This window comes from Nomascus leucogenys, chromosome 17 (assembly GCF_006542625.1).
Source record: "Nomascus leucogenys isolate Asia chromosome 17, Asia_NLE_v1, whole genome shotgun sequence".
In the NCBI taxonomy this organism is placed as follows: Eukaryota; Metazoa; Chordata; class Mammalia; order Primates; family Hylobatidae; genus Nomascus; species Nomascus leucogenys.
This window is the reverse complement of record NC_044397.1, coordinates 54,126,377-54,142,226: the sequence shown is the minus strand read 5'-3', so window position 1 is coordinate 54,142,226 and position 15,850 is coordinate 54,126,377.

Sequence of the window (15,850 nt, the reverse complement as noted above, 5' to 3'; positions counted from 1 at the left end):
CAGCCGTGGATACCAGCACCTGCTCTGGTGTAGGTAGCAGTGGAGTAAAGTGGACTCTGTGAGTGTCTTTTGTTGTATTTTTGTTTGGTGTGCTGGTTTTGTGTTCATTTGCCTCCAGCCAGGAGGTGGCACTTTCAAGAGTGTATCAGCTGCAATACTATAGGGAGGAGGCAAACTTGCCCTAGGGTTGGCTGGTTAGATATTCAGATTTCTCAGGCAGTGGGCAGGGCCATAGAGCTCCCAAAGGATTATGTCCTTTGTCTTCAGCTACCAGGTCTAGAGAAAGATCACCAGGTGGAGGCAGGGTTAGGCATGTCTAAGCTCAGACTTCTCTTGGGCAGGGCTTGCTGTGGTTTCTGTGGGGATAGGGTGTGGTTTCCAGGCCAATGGAGTTGTGTTCCCAGGAGGGTTATGACTGCCTCTGCCATGTCACACAGGTCATGAGGTAAGTGAGGGAAAATCAGCAGACAGGGGCCTCACCCAACTCTCACATAGCCCACAGCCTGAAAAGCTGGTCTTACTCCCACTGTGGCCCCTCAACAGCACCGAGTTTATTTCCAGGCAGCCAGTGAGCAAGGCTGAGAACTTGCCCCAGGCTACTGGACTCCTAGCTGAGAAAGCAAGCCAACTCAACAGTTCCTCAGCTGTCCCACAGAGCCTGAAGCAGCAATCCACCTACTTCAAAGGGTCTATGGATTCTCTCAGCTTTCCTGGCATGTTCCTGTGGTAGGTGTTGGAGCAAAAATTCATGATGTGGGTCTCCACATGCTGCTGTGTCCATCTGAGTGGGAGCTGCTGGTTTGTCCTACCTCTCATCTGCCATTTTCCCTCAATAAATTGCTTGACTATATTAGAATGTGGGGAAATGATGCACCAACCTCATACCACAAGTATTGGAATTTCAACCCTGCTACCCCCAACTAAAATCTGTTAAGAGAGCATGAGATTTTCCAAACAAATGCCTTAGAATGCAAACATTGAGCTGAATGATTGGAGGTTGCGGTGAGGGACAGATGGTGGCTGGGGTGACAGACTGGGTCTATATCAATTTCTAACAGAGATGACCTCTGGATCAAGGCAGGAAGAAGCCTTGTACTGCCTTGTTTTTCGCCTGATGGAAGTTTCTCCATGGAAATGTTTTTGAACTCAAGGGTGTTTTGGAGCTTGGTGTGGAGCTAATGTTGTGATACAAATATGTATATATATATTTATATATATAATTTATATATATATTTGTATAATTTATATATAATTTATATATATTTATATATAATTTATATATATTTATATATAAATTATATATATAATTTATATATATTTATATATAAATTATATATATAATTTATATATATTTATATATAATTTATATATATAATTTATATATATTTATATATAATTTATATATATAATTTATATATATTTATATATAACTTATATATAATTTATATATATTTATATATAACTTATATATAATTTATATATATTTATATATAACTTATATATAATTTATATATATTTATATATAATTTATATATCTTTATATATATAATTATATATATTTATATATAATTATACGTATAATTATATATTTATATATAATTATACGTATAATTATATATTTATATATAATTATATATAATTATATATATTTATATATAATTATACGTATAATTATATATATTTATATATAATTATACGTATAATTATATATATTTATATATAATTATACGTATAATTATATATATTTATAATATATATTATATATATATAATTATATATATAATTTATATATATTTATATATATAATTTATATATATTTATATATTTATTATAATTTATATATAATTTATATATATATAATTTATATATATTTATATATAAATTATATATATATGGAGAGATATACATATCTCATATAAATATATATGCATACATATGGAGAGATACATATATACATATATACATATATATATATAGAGAGAGAGAGAGAGAGAGAATTAAATTGAGTCTGGAGCTGAAATCTTTTCTCTATTTGTTTGTGCCAGAGCGTGGTGCAGCTGTGGTTGTTCGGTGCATCCCTGGATATGGCCCTGTTGTGGTCCTGGCCCCCGTTGCAGAGCAGAGGGAGGCCTTGAGGACTGTGCTGAGAAGGGTGTTGGAGTGTGTTTTGAATGGGGCCTGACAGCTGCATTGTGTGCTCACTCCTCAGCTGGGCTGGGTTGAGGTTTGAGAGGCTTCCTCTCCTCTCCTCTTGGCCAATTTCTCACCTTTGTTGACTCATCAGATACAACATTTTTGTTGAATCCAAGATATGGTGTGGGAATGACAGCAACCTGTTTTCTTTCAACTGTTCTTTAAGAGCATGAGCAATTGATTTGGAAGTGCCAGGCAGGGCTCCTTTGTCTCTCACGTATTTCTTGAAGGTTTGTGTCTATAAATGTCCTCTGGGGGACTGGCATATGGCTTTCTTTTGAAACCAGGTTTTCCTGAGGAGTGGAACTTTTGCAAAAAGAAGTTGTCTTGCTGAGGACTAGGCCTGCCTCTGCTGAGATGACAAGACAGCGAGCAGAGATTGGTGATTCAAGCATGCTTGACTCAGGGCAAGGCAAGAAGAAAAAAGAGAAGGCACACCTCCAGGGAGGCACAGGCTGTCTTTCATTTCTAAGCAAAACTTAGCAAGGCTGTGGGTTATGATTTGAATAAGAGGTTAACATTGAATTTGGTGAGAGAATACCTGAAAACCCTATGAGGACATTCTATAGTTTTCCCCTAGCAACTATGTCAATATTAAAAAAAAAAATTTCCAACAGTGAATGTCAGAGCTGGTGAGGCTACAGTGGCATCAGCAGCATTAAGTGAGTACCTGCCCTTTGTTAGATATCATACACACAATCACTTCTAATCCCAATCTCTGATCAGCAGGGCTGACATTGGAGAAAGTGGGAACACACCACCTTGAAGTATGCCACTTTAGCATGGGGGTTGTTTTGAGCTCAAGGCAATTAAGCAGCAGCACACTCTGCCTGTATCTTCCTAAAAGCAGTACATAAATTTTCCTTTGTGAGGGTCTTCCCCTCTTCCTACTCCATACCAGGAGGGGGAAAAACAACCATTATCTGTCATTGGAGAGAGAAGGTTAGCATGGAGATGGGTTTGTGTAAACTAACCTAACTGCAGTCACCCTTGTTTTCTGTTAGTTTTTCTTATCTATTTACCTTTTCACAATTTACCACCCCTAGAAATCCAAGCCCTTTTCCCTTTGTCTTATTACTTTTTCATAATTTATCACTCTGTTGAAATTGTATATGAATCCACCAAATTTCACTACTTCTTTAGGGTCTTTATTTCTTTCCTCTGAAGGCCTTTGTGCACATAAAAATTAAAATATTAACATTAGCTAAAATTTGTTTGAATTTTCTCCAGGCTTTTGTCAGTTTAATTTCCAGGTCCTAGTCAAAGAATATAAGAGGGTAGAGAAAAAGTGTTTTCTTTCTTATAATATCATTGCTTTATGGATGAGGGAACTGGAGCTCATACCCTACCCAAGGGATGAGGCCAAGATTCTGACTCAAGGCTGTGGGTCTCCAAATCCTGTACTCATTCACATTACCTTGTTTCCAGTAATGCCACCTGTGAGACTTGTCTACACAGGACTGCATGCCAGGACTAAATTTTGGGACACAACAGAGCTGTGGCACAGGGTCCACATTGTTTAAACAAGCCTTTGAACACCACAATAGAGAAGTAATTCTATTTGCTCTCAATATGACATAACAGGATCAGGAGCCAGCTCTGTCTCCACCCCTGTGTGTGTCACAATCATGGACTTTGGGGTTAGGCTGACCTAGGTTGGAATCAAAGCTTTCAATCCCCTTAGGTTTTTGAGTTTAGATAAATAGCTGAACTTTTTAAACCTGCTTCCTCATTTAAGATTAGGGACATGATAGTTTTCCCTATTAGAGTTGATGAAAAATTTTAAACAGATATAGAGTACCTCATTCACTGTAAGAGCTAATACCGTCTTTCTCTCTCTCACACACACTCTCTCTCTCTTTCTGTTTCTACTTTGGCCACTAGGAACCTCAGAGCCAATCTAGTGGCTCATCTGTACCAGTGGCATAGGATCAAATGGGCTTTATTTCTGCAATATATTATTTCACTCTTCTCTGGACTTCCTGTTGCATTTCCACTGCGCTGAGCTTTTACTTGATATTTTACTATTTACTTGCATGGATTTCTGCTAAAAGCTTATAAAAGAACAATAAAATAAGTAATAAGAAATTTCATGAATTATTGCTTTCTATACTCTAGGAGTTGGAGATTATTTTCTCTGTGCAATTTGGAAAAGCTATGTGAGCATTTGAGATATGCTTCTTGATATGCAGGGTCAAGGAGACACTGGAGCTGACTGGACAAGAGGAAATCCTAAGCCGGTAGGGGATGTGTTAATTTCACAAAGGACTTGGTGTAGCTGACAGTCTAACCCACACAGTGAAAGAGCCAACCTACAGCTTAGTGGTTTCTCATTTTCAAAGGGGTTGGTTAGATGATTTATTATTATTAATATTATTTTTTTCCAATGGTTCTGATACTACTTTTACTGATCTCACTTAATGGGTTACACTGTAATCTTCATCACCTTACCCTTTCTCTTTACCAAGAAAGAACTCTATGTTTGTTTTTAATAGTCATTAATCAAAACAATATTTGGGAATGTCTATGTCAGTTTCTGGCTCAGATAGTTTGGTCCCTTTGTGGGGATCAAAACTACCAAGGCCCAGCAGATTTGCTGTGGAGCAGCTACAAAGGTGAGGAGAGGTGTGTCTGAGCAGTTCTTTGCTGACTTTGTGGATGGAGCATTGGCTGGAAAGCCGTAAACCTGGATTTTAGCCATATATCAGCTGTCAACTTTCTGGGTACTCTGCAACAAGCCACTTCTCTGGTTTGCAAAGCAGGGAATTAGACAAGATAGTCTCTACAGTTTCTTCCAGAGCTGCTAACATTCCATCGCTTCACACTTTTTGGCAGATGCAGTAGGAATGGCCTTTGGGAGCAGTACCATTTCCCTTGGTAGAGGCTCAGTGGCCCTGTGGGCTCTTCTCCCATCTTTCCCAGCAGTGTCCATGCCCTCACTATCCCAATACCATGCCCAGTTCCAGCCCTTCTGAGAGACACCCCATGCTGAAGATTTTCCTGACCTGTCAACCACATTTCATTTGCTGCTCGTCTGCTGGATAATACCATTTCCTCTCAGGGACTTGTTAGAACATACTCTCATAGGAAGAATATGATTCTTGCCAACTTCCCAGGTTCATTCCAGGTTCTTTGCAAGAGAAAGATTGCTGGGAAGTACAAATTTAACTCCCTCCCTGCAGTGAGTCTCAAATGAAAATTCTTCAAATTTGAGATAGGCAAATGAGGATCTATTTCTAAGATTGCTCAGGGCACACCACAATCTTTCCCTGATTTCTGCAGATGGGACCACTCCACACAGCAACCTGGAAGCCCTTTCCTGGTAGTGGTGATGTGCTCACTTTTGCATCCTCCACAGCCCCTGCCCTGCTTGTACAGGGTAGTTGCCTAATAAGAGCATCTTAAGTTAAAGCAGTGCATTTAGTTTGTGAATTCCCTGACTTTCAGCTATTTCAGGGGTTAAGGATAAGCTAAAAAATATGTAGATAAGGCCAGGCATGGTGGCTCACACCTATAATCCCAGCACTTTGGGAGGCTGAGGCAGGCAGATCATGAGGTCAGGAGTTCGAGACCAGCCTGGCCAATATGGTGAAACCCTGTCTCTACTAAAAATACAATAATTAGCCGGGCGTGGTGGTGCACACCTGTAGTCCCAGCTTCTAGGGAGGCTGAGGCAGAATTGCTTGAACCTGGGAGGCAGAGGTTGCAGTGAGTTGAGATTGCACTACTGTACTCCAGCCTGAGTGACAGAGCAAGACTACATAAAAAAAAAAAAAAAGTAGGGAAAGGGTAGGGGTGGTGGATGAAAGAACATGATGGACTGAATTAATTGATGTCAAGCTCATTAGTTGAGAGTTCTTTTCATAGTGACTTCAATTTATTTCTTTTTTTGTACAAGTATTTGTGAAACATTTTGAGTGAGTATAGACTGCTGAAAAGTTATTTTTCCTTATTACTATTATGTTACCTCTTGGCAGTTACAATTGTTAACTTCTTTCAGAGTAGGCAAATTTATCTGTAGCCAATCTCAGCAGTTTCTGGATTCATTTGAATTATTTTGATTCTAAAGCGACAGGACTTGCAAAATATAGATCATTTTAGGTGAGCTCTCGCGCGAGTTATTGCATTTTTTAATCTATGCTGTTGTCAAAAGCTGCACCCAGGTTATATCTTTACTTCCCATCTAACTTGATCCTTGATGAGTGCCCTCCAGCATTCCAACTCTGGCACAAACATCATATGGTGCAATTTAATCTAACCCAGCCCAGCAAGACTGAACTTTCTTCAACTCAACAGTGTTATTTTGGAGAGTGCCTATTAAGTGCCAGAAACTATGCTTGCACTGAGAATACGAAAATGATTGGGTATTACTCTTGTACTCAAGCCCATCTGATGGGCATGCCACCTACAGTCCCCTTCCAGGGCAAGCAGGAGAATGGAAGGACGCCGGGCCTGGAGAAGTGGAGAGGGGTGCAGCTTCCAGTTGCTGAGCAAGGAAGAAGTTGAGTATATGAGAAACAGAAGGAAGTCATTGGGGGAAACATGTTCTGAAAACAATGTAAGGGAAGAAAGCTAGCAAGACCTGAGGCTGGAAGAGATGGGATGCCACAACAATGAGTGAGAGAGAGAGAGAAGAGAAAATAGTGAAACAGCCAACTCCAGAGAGGAGGTCAGAGGGTTTCCCAGACTTTTTTCGTAATTACCAAGAAGCCATGGGAGCAGCAATGCTCGGGTATACAGAGTACTGCTGGGGTGACCTGGCCATGCAGTGCTACTCTTAGCAGAGTTGCAGCCATATCTTGGGTTTAGCCTGGGTAGGGCTGAAAAACAAACCCAGCGGTATTCTTGAAAATAGGGGCCTACAACAAAATTTTTGATGAATTTCAAGAACAAGCCTCATAGGAAAGATAGATGCAAATGATGGGAGAGTGAAGCCAGAGGGCAGGATTTTCAAGTTTGTGTCTGTGAAGCAGAGCCATTCTGAGTCACAGCCAAGTTCAAGGATGAAGTTACATTGCTGCTTACAGGTGACTAGGAGTAGAGGAGTTTTGAAGACAAGTGTTAAGTACATCACCCAGGTGAGTGCTGAAGTTATTCAGGGTCAGGGGAGAAGAAAAGGCAGGCAGGGAAATGGGACAGAAACCATGGCCCTTGGAGAATGTGAAAGTACAATAATGCAGGAAATTATGCAGCAAGGGATGGAGAAGAGTCCACAGGGGAGAGAAGGGAATATGAAAGGAAGGTGCTTCTCTGGGTATATCCATTTTTTTTCTCTTTCTTTCTTTCTTTCTCTCTCTCTCTTTCTTTTTTTTTTTTTTAAATTTCCACCTGCTTGTTAGGGCTGTCAATCTCAGCAATCCTCCAGTCCCCACCTCAGGAATGAGCATATGACCCAGGCCCGGCCAATCCTAGCATTCTTACCAAGTAGTTGGTCCAGTGTTTCATTCCAAGAAAGTTAGTTTAGTTTGGTTTTGTTTTTTGCCTTGTTCTTTATTCTATTGATATAGCCCAAGCACCCAGAACAGAGGAATTTGGTAAATATTTTTTAAATAAATGGATATAGATATTGGAAAACAATTAGGTAGAGTTGCTAATCTGGAATAATGGGATGCTGGGGCTGCTGGCAGCGACCTTGCCCATCTCATGCAAAAGCTTTTCTACAGAATAAAGTTAAGCAGAGAAAATCAGAGAAGAGAGATGAGGAGAGAGTGAGAGGAAGGGAAGAGGAGGGAAGAAAGGCCTGGCTGCAGTGAATCCCTGTTCCAGTTGTGGAAACCGCAGCCCTGTCAGAGCTTCCTTTGAGGCCGCCTCAGCATCCTTTCCAGTGTGTAAGCAACACAATCCCTGTTAGTTGCTCTGGTTCACTTTCTATATCTACAGTTGAAAGAGAACTAGCACAAGAGGTGAGCCAATGTTCCCCAGTGTCTTCTGGCCATGTTGAGCTAGAAAAGGGCCACCTTGCTGCCAGGGATAGGAGGCCTAGTGGAAATGTGCCACCTCCACCTGTGCCTTCAGTGGGACTGCCACAGGCACCCAGCTCTTGGGATGCGGGGCACAGACTTGCCTGTTTCCCCAACCCCTTGGACTTTATGGACACCTTTTAAAACACAAATACTCACGAGTACTAGGGGAAAGGCCTCACGTTGTATCAAGGATTATTTTAAATAAGAGCCAGATGGACCACCAGGGTTGAGCCTAATGATCTCATTGTATGTCTCAAAAAGCCAAAGCCTAGGGGAATTAAAAGCCTGTCCTAATCACTAGATTAGCACATGGTCTGGCAAAAGCCGGATACTGCCTAGACATTTATGGAATGATGAATGTGCTCTTCTGAAATGAAGAGTGATGACTAAAAGATAGAGACAGGACATCTGCTCACAATTGACTGGACCCAGCATATTTGCTTGGTTGACAGGAATCAAGGTGCTGAGAGAATGAGGGCCCAGGCTGGGGTTGGTGGAGCAGATCAAAGGCAGTGGATGCCCTCTTCCCAGCTTTACCTTCTGCAGCTTGTGTCAGGTGCCACACAGCAGAAGTAAAGGCATAAAGGGCTCTGTTTTATTGACTATGAATGTTTTGTTCATTATTCACCATTAATTCATATTTTCTGAGACTCAGCTATATGCCAGTTGCAGTGTTATCTCCAGTAGGGGCCATAGTGATGAATCACCAAAGTAAAACCATTTTTGAGATGGTTTGGCTGTGTCCCAACCCAAATTTCATCTTGAATTGTAGTTCCTGTAATCCCATGTGTGGAGGGAGGGACCTGGTGGGAGGTAATTGAATCACAAGAGTGGTTTCCCCCTTGCTATTCTCATGATAGTGAGTAAGTTCTCATGAGATCTGATGGTTTGTTTTTTTTTTTCAGAAGTTCCTCTCAGTAATTTTTATTTATTTTTTATTACACTTTAAGTTCTAGGGTACATGTGCACAACATGCAGGTTTGATACATAGGTATACGTGTGCCATGTTGGTTTGCTGCATCCATCAACTGATCATTTACATTAGATATTTCTCCTAATGCTATCCCTCCCCCAACTCCCCACCCCCCAACAGGCCCTGGTGTGTGATATTCTCCGCCCTGTGTCCAAGTGATCTCATTGTTCAATTCTCACCAATGAGTGAGAACATGTGGTGTTTGGTTTTCTGTCCTTGTGATAGTTTGCTGAGAATGATAGTTTCCAGCTTCATCCATGTACCTGCAAAGGACATGAACTCATCCTTTTTTATGGCTGCATAATATTCTATGGTGTATGTGTGCCACATTTTCTTAATCCAGTCTATCATTGATGGATGTTTGGGTTGGTTCCAAGTCTGTGCTATTGTGAATAGTGCCACACATATGTTTAGGTGTGCATGTGTCTTTATAGTAACATGATTTATAATCCTTTGGGTATATACCCAGGAATGGGATTGCTGGGTCAAACGTATTTCTAGTTCTAGATACTTGAGGAATCACCACAGTCTTCCACAAAGGTTGAACTAATTTACACTCCCACCAACAGTGTAAAAGCATTCCTATTCCTCCACATCCTCTCCAGCATCTGTTGTTTCCTGACTTTTTAATGATTGCCATTCTAACTGGCGTGAGATGGTATCTCATTGTGGTTTTGATTTGCATTTCTCTGATGACCAGTGATGATGAGCATTTTTTCATGTGTCTGTTGGCTGCATAGATGTCTTCTTTTGAGAATTGTCTGTTCATATCCTTTGCCCACTTTTTGATGGGGTTGTTTGTTTGTTTCTTGTAAATTTGTTTGAGTTCTTTGTAGATTCTGGATATTAGCCCTTTGTCAGATGGGTAGATTGCAAAAATTTTCTCCCATTCTGTAGGTTGTCTGTTCACTCTGAATGGTAATTTCTTTTGCCATGTAGAAGCTCTTTAGTTTAATTAGCTCCCATTTGTCAATTTTGGCTTTTGTTGCCATTGCTTTTGGTGTTTTAGGCATGAAGTCCTTGTCCATGCCTATGTCCTGAATGGTATTGCCTAGGTTTTCTTCTAGGGTTTTTATGGTTTTGGGTCTAACATTTAAGTCTTTCATCCATCTTGAATTAATTTTTGTATAAGGTGTAAGGAAGGGATCCAGTTTCAGCTTTCTACATATGGCTAGCCAGTTTTCCCAGCACCATTTATTAAATAGGGAATCCTTTCCCCATTTCTTGTTTTTGTCAGGTTTGTCAAAGATCAGATGGTTGTAGATGTGTGGTGTTATTTTTGAGGCCTTTGTTCTGTTCCATTGGTCTATATATCTGTTTTGGTACCAGTACCATGCTGTTTTGTTTACTATAGCCTTGTGGTATAGTTTGAAGTCAGGTAGTGTGATGCCTCCAGCTTTGTTCTTTTGGCTTAGGATTGTCTTGGCAATGAGGGCTCTTTTTTGGTTCCATATGAACTTTAAAGTAGTTTTTTCCAATTCTTTGAAGAAAGTCATTGGTAGCTTGATGGGAATGGCATTGAATCTATAAATTACTTTGGGCAGTATGGCCATTTTCACTATACTGATTCTTCCTATCCATGAGCATGGAATATTCTTCCATTTGTTTGTGTCCTCTTTTATTTCCTTGAGCAGTGGTTTGTAGTTCTCCTTGAAGAGGTCCTTCATATCCCTTGTAAGTTGGATTCCTAGGTATTTTATTCTCTTTGTAGCAGTTGTGAATGGGAGTTCACTCATGATTTGGCTCTCTGTTTGTCTGTTAATTGTGTATAGGAATGCTTGTGATTTTTGCACATTGATTTTGTATCCTGAGCCTAAGGAGATTTTGGACTGAGATGATGGGGTTTCCTAAATATACAATCATGTCATCTGCAAACAGGGACAATTTGACTTCCTCTTTTCCTAATTAAATACTCTTTATTTCTTTCTCTTGCCTGATTGCCCTGGCCAGAACTTCCAACACTGTATTAGATAGGAGTGGTGAGGGAGGGCATCCCTGTCTCGTGCCAGTTTTCAAAGGGAATGTTTCCAGTTTTTGTCCATTCAGTATGATATTGGCTGTGGGTTTGTCATAGATAGCTCTTATTATTTTGAGATACGTTCCACCAATACCTAGTTTATTGAGAGTTTTTAGCATGAAGCATTGTTGAATTTTGTCAAAGGCCTTTTCTGCATCTATTGGGATAATCATGTGGTTTTTGTCATTGGTTCTGTTTATGTGATGGATTATGTTTATTGATTTGCATATGTTGAACCAGCCTTGCATCCCAGGGATGAAGCCGACTTGATCATGGTGGATAAGCTTTTTTATGTGCTGCTGGATTCAGTTTGCCAGTATTTTATTGAGGATTTTAGCATCAATGTTCATCAGGGTATTGGTCTAAAATTCTCTTTTTTTGTTGAGTCTCTGCTCGGCTTTGGTATCAGGATGATGGCCTCATAAAATGAGTGAGGGAGGATTCCCTCTTTTTCTATTGATTGGAATAGTTTCAGAAGGAATGGTACCAGCTCCTCTTTGTACCTCTGGTAGAATTCGGCCGTGAATCCATCTGGTCCTGGACTTTTTTTGGTTGGTAAGCTATTAATTATTGCCTCAATTTCAGAGCCTGTTATTGGTCTATTCAGAGATTCAGCTTCTTCCTGGTTTAGTCTTGGGAGGTTGTAAGTGTCTAGGAATTTATCCATTTCTTCTAGATTTTCTAGTTTATTTGCATAGAGGTGTTTATAGTATTCTCTGATGGTAGTTTGTATTTCTTTGGGATCGGTGGTGATATCCCCTTTATCATTTTTTATTGTGTCTTTTGATTCTTCTCTCTTCTTTATTAGTCTTGCTAGCAGTCTATCAATTCTGTTGATCTTTTCAAAAAACCAGCTCCTAGATTCATTGATTTTTTGAAGGGTTTTTTGTGTTTCTATCTTTCTGTTCTGCTCGAACTTAGTTAGTTCTTGCCTTCTGCTAGCTTTTGAATTTGTTTGCTCTTGCTTTTCTAGTTCTTTTAATTGTGACATTAGGGTGTTGATTTTAGAGTCTTTCCTGCTTTTTCTATGGGCATTTAGTGCTATAAATTTCCCTCTACACTCTGCTTTAAATGTGTCTCAGAGATTCTGGTACATTGTGTCTTTGTTCTCATTGGTTTCAAGGAACGTCTTTATTTCTGCCTTCATTTCATTATTTACCCAGTAGTCTTTCAGGAGCAAGTTGTCAGTTTCCATGTAGTCGTGCAGTTTTGAGTGAGTTTCTTAATTCTGAGTTCTACTTTGATTGCACTGTGGTCTGAGAGACAGTTTGTTGTGATTTCTGTTCTTTTACATTTGCTGAAGAGTGCTTTACTTCCAATTATGTGGTCAATTTTAGAATAACTGCAATGTGGTGCTGAGAAGAATGTATATTCTGTTAATTTGGGGTTGAGAATTCTGTAGGTGTCTATTAGGTCTGCTTGTTGCAGAACTGAGTTCAGGTCCTGGATATCTTTGTTAACCTTCTGTCTCGTTGCTCTGTCTAATATTGACAGTGGGGTGTTAAAGTCTCCCATTATTATTGTGTGGGAGTCTAAGTCTCCTTGTAGGTCTCTAAGGGCTTGCCCTATGAATCTGGGTGCTCCTGTATTGGATGCATATATGTTTAAGATAGTTAGCTCTTCTTGTTGAATTGATCCCTTTATCCTTATGTAATGGCCTTCTTTGTCTCTTTTGATCTTTGTTGGTTTAAAGTCTGTTTTATCAGAGACTAGGATTGCAACCCCTGCTTCTTTTTCCATTTGCTTGGTAGATCTTCCTCCATCCCTTTATTTTGAGCCTATGTGTGTCTTTGCATGTGAGATGAGTCTCCTGAATACAGCACACTGATGGGTCTTGACTCTTTATCCAATTTGCCAGTCTGTGTCTTTTAATTGGGGCATTTAGCCCATTTACATTTAAGGTTAATATTTTTATGTGTGAATTTGATCCTGTCATTATGATGTTCGCTGGTTATTTTGCCCATTAATTGATGTAGTTTCTTCATAGCATTGATGGACTTTACACTTTGGCCTGTTTTTGCAGTGGCTGGTACCAGTTGTTTCTTTCCATGTTTATTGCATCCTTCAGGAACTCTTGTAAGGCAAGCCTGGTGGTGAGAAAAATCTCTCAGCATCTCTTTGTCTGTAAAGGATTTTATTTCTCCTTCACTTCTGAAGCTTAGTTTGGCTGGACATGAAATTATGGGTTGAAAATTCTTTTCTGTAAGAATGTTGAATATTGGCCCCCACTCTTTTCTGGCTTGGAGAGTTTCTGCTGAGAGATCTGCTGTTAGTCTGATGGGCTTCCCTTTGTGGGTAACCCAACCTTTCTCTCTGGCTGCCCTTAACAATTTTTCCTTCATTTCAACCTTGGTGAATCTGACAATTATGTGTCTTGGGGTTGCTCTTCCTGAGGAGTATCTTTGTGGTTTTCTCTGTATTTCCTGAATCTGAATGTTGGCCTGCCTTGCTAGGTTGGGGAAGTTCTCCTGGATAATATCCTGCAGAGTGTTTTCCAACTTGGTTCCATTCTCCCTATCAATTTTAGGTACACCAATCAAACGTAGATTTGGTCTTTTCACATAGTCCCATATTTCTTGGAGTCTTTGTTCATTTCTTTTTACTCTTTTTTCTCTAACCTTGTTTTCTCATTTTATTTAATTAATTTGATCTTCAATCACTGATACCCTTTCTTCCACTTGATTGAATCAGCTCTTGAAGCTTGTGCATGTGTCACAAAGTTCTTGTGCCATGGTTTTCAGCTCCATCAGGTCATTTAACGTCTTCTCTACACTGTTTATTCTGGTTAGCCATTTGTCTAATGTTTTTTCAAGGTTTTTAGCTTCCTTGTGATCGGTTCGAACATCCTCCTTTAGCTCGGAGAAGTTTGTTATTACCGACCTTCTGAAGCCTGCTTCTGTCAACTCATCAAAGTCATTCTCCATCCAGTTTTGTTCTGTTGTTGGCGAGGAGCTGCAATCCTTTGAAGGAGAAGAGGCGCTCTGATTTTTAGAATTTTCAGCTTTTCTGCTCTGGTTTCTTCCCATCTTTGTGGTTTTATCTACCTTTGGTCTTTGATGTTGGTGACCTATGTATGGGATTTTGGTGTAGATGACCTTTTTGTTGATGTTGATGCTATTCCTTTCTGTTTGTTAGTTCTCCTTCTAATAGTCAGGGCCTTCAGCTGCAGTTCTGTTGGAGTTTGCTGGAGTTCCACTCCAGACCCTGCTTGCCTGGGTATCACCAGCAAAGGCTGCAGAACAGCAAATATTCCTGCCTGATCCTTCCTCTTGAAGCTTCATCTCAGAGGGGCACCTGCCTGTATGAGGTATAAGTTGGCCCCTACTGGGAGATGTCTCCCAGTTAGGCTACATGGGGTCAGGGACCCACTTGAGGTGGCAGTCTGTCTGCTCTCAGAGCTCAAATGCCATGCTGGGAGAACCACTGCTCTCTTCAGAGTGGTGAGACAGGGACATTTAAGTCTGCAGAGGTTGTCTGCTGCCTTTTGTTCAGCTATGCCCTGCCCACAGAAGTGGAGTCTGGAAGCAGTAGGACTTGTTGAGATGTGGTGGGCTCCACCCAGTTCAAGCTTCCCGGCTGCTTTGTTTACCTACTCAAGCCTCAGCAATTGTGGACGCCCCTCCCCAGCCAGGCTGCTGTCTCACAGATTGATCTCTGACTGCTGTGCTAGCAGTGAGCAAGGCTCCTTGGGCATGGGAGCTGCAGAGCCAGGCACGGGAGATAATCACCTTGTCTGCTGGTTGCTAAGACCTTGGGAACAGCACAGTATTTGCGTGGGGGTGTCCTGTTTTCCCAAGTAGTCTGTCATGGCTTCCCTTGGCTAGTAAAGGGAAATCCTCCAACCCCCTGTGCTTCCCAGGTGAGACAACACCCTGCCCTGCTTTGGCTCACCCTCCATGGGCTGCACCCACTGTCCAACCAGTCCCAATGAGATGAACCAGATACCTGAGTTGGAAATGCAGAAATCACCCATCATCTGCGTCCATCATGCTGGGAGTGACAGACCAGAGCTGTTCCTATTTGGCCATATTGGAACACCCCCTTGAGATCTGATGGTTTTATAAGGGGCTTCCCCCTTCACTGGGCTCTCATTCTTTCTCCTGCCACTCTGTGAAGAAGTGCCTTTTGCCATGATTGTAATTTTCCTGAGGTTGCCCCAGCCATGAAGAATTGTGAGTCAATTAAACTTCTTTTCTTTATAAATTACCCAGCCTTGGGTATTTCTTCATACCCAACACGAGAAATATGTAGCATGAGAATGGACTAATATAGTAAATTGGTACTGAGGGAGTGGGTTGCTGCTATAAGGATACCCAAAAATGTGGACACAACTTTGGAACAGGGTAACAGGCAGAGTTTGGAACAGTTTGGAAGGCTCAGAAGAAGACAGAAAGATGTGGGAAAGTTTGGAACTTCCTAGTGACTTGGAGGGCTCAGAAGAAGATAGGAAAATGTGAAAAAGGTTGAAACTCACTAGAGACTTGTTGAATGGTTTTGACCAAAATGCTGATAGTGATATGGACAATGAAGTTTAGGCTGAGGTGGTCTCAGATGGAGATGAGGAACTTGCTGGGAACTGGAGTAAAGGTGACTCTTGTTATACTTTGCTAAAGAGACTGGCAGCATTTTACCTATGGCCTACAGATCTGTGGAACTTTGAACTTGAAAGAAATTATTTAGGGTATCTGGTGGAAGAAATTTCTA